Source organism: Aquarana catesbeiana, linkage group LG08, assembly GCF_042186555.1.
Source record: "Aquarana catesbeiana isolate 2022-GZ linkage group LG08, ASM4218655v1, whole genome shotgun sequence".
In the NCBI taxonomy this organism is placed as follows: Eukaryota; Metazoa; Chordata; class Amphibia; order Anura; family Ranidae; genus Aquarana; species Aquarana catesbeiana.
The window spans coordinates 136,662,177-136,663,963 of NC_133331.1; the positions used below are offsets into that span (position 1 = coordinate 136,662,177).

At 39.9% G+C, this 1,787-nt stretch overlaps 1 long non-coding RNA gene across 1 annotated transcript; it reads right to left on the minus strand.

The window, feature by feature from the left end:
• Positions 1–367: 367 nt before the first annotated feature.
• Positions 368–1,491, minus strand: LOC141105304 (uncharacterized). The gene is made up of 3 exons (XR_012235560.1): positions 993–1,491; positions 827–895; positions 368–390 (listed from the first exon to the last, which is right to left on the minus strand). It is a non-coding gene; the product is annotated as an uncharacterized lncRNA (long non-coding RNA).
• Between the last annotated feature and the right edge of the window lie 296 nt (positions 1,492–1,787).

Here is a 1,787-nt window from a genome sequence, read left to right on the forward strand (position 1 = left end):
CTAATATAATTAATAGTTCCAGCTAAACCGAAGCCTTGCAGAATAAATCACAAGCTATTCTAGACAAGGTATGCCATCAGCATTTCATATTTAAAATACTATATTTGCCTGTAAAATACAAAAAAAGTTATGCTTACTCCCTGGATCTGCCGCATCTGGCTGTTCCTCCGCATCCCCAGCAGCCTCTACAGGGCAGGTCTCCTCCACCTCCTGCTCAGCAGCTGTTGAGTAATGATAGAAAAGAACATTACAATCTGCAGTGTACAACAATCTCACACATTAGTACAAGAACATTGAAACATGTATGATCACTCAGCAGATATCAGCAAGATTATACTAACTTACATGTGGGCGTTGCTGCCTCAGCCTCCCCCTCTGACTGGATGACACCTATTTATAAAGGAGAAATGATGAACGTTAATAAACGTAAATAAATATACTGTAGTGTAAATAGATAAAATTAATTATCCATTAGCATGGCAATACAGGGCAGGTCACTAACGTTTATCTACAAGGCAGGGACATGCATTCACCATTTAGAAAAAATCATTTAAAAAAAAAACAAATACGAGGCACTTACCTGTCCTGGTTCCAGCAGCGCCGGCGAGTGCTAGGTGCACTGCCACTGATCAGGCACCTCAGTTCAGAGCGGCCACGTTCTGTCAAATTACGTAAGTTACGCAATCGCTTGCGTTACCTGACAGAGCGTCGCAGAGGCTCTACCTGTCACTACATGAGCGAGAAACAATGACGCTGGAATCAACAATGGAAGGCTGGACAAATGGAAAAGGAACCACTGTATTAGTGTCACTACTACAGTACTTACTGCATGATGACGTGGAGGACTCCTGCTCCTCTGCCCTCTGCCTCCGGCGGCGCTGGGCCTGGAGACGATCTTTAAATAAAATCAAACACATCATGGTAAATGACTATGTCGCGTCGCATGGTTGACAAAAAAAATTTCCTACACACAATGCAATGCTGACACCAACCCTGATGAGCAAGCAGTTTTTTTATCTCATCCTCCCCTACAGCTGCTAAGAGCTCCTTCTCATGGGGGAGGAGAGATACCTGCTTTCCTCTGCGCCCCGACTGCCTGCGTTTACGCACTATGGAACTGCAAAACAAAAAGAGAAGAGAAACGGGTTCCACAATTAAACTACAATTGTAATCTGAAAATGACATCAACACATGAAACACATGTAGAATGAACCCGTAGAATGAAACAATGCAAATGGAATTTTTGGATTAGGCACATTTTTTCATGTAGCACAAGGTTTGCACATTTATTTATTAACCAAATTTATTGTAAGAAAAACCTATGCTTTTTTGGTGCACAATAAATAATAAAAGGCAGGATAGGGATTGTGCCGAGTAAATGTCCATTGTGTCCACTCCAGTCCACCTTTCTATTACGCGCTTGTGTGAACTGTGTATAGTGTAAAATTTCCTTCCTTGTTTCTTTTGCAAAGCATTAACCCACTTGCAGATGTGGACCCCCCCCATAGTAACTAAAAATATGGCGGGTCCGCAAGCTGGTTAAGTCCAGCCACCGTAACACTTTTTTTATATATATACATATACATATATATATATATATATATATATATATATATATATATATATATATATATATATATATATATATAACTTTTTTATTTTTCAATAACAAAAAATGTAAAACCCAGCGGTGATCTAATGCCACCAATAAAAGCTCTATATATGGCGGGAGAAGAGCATAAATTTAATTTGGGTAATACATCACAGGAGCGTGCAGTTTAAAGCTG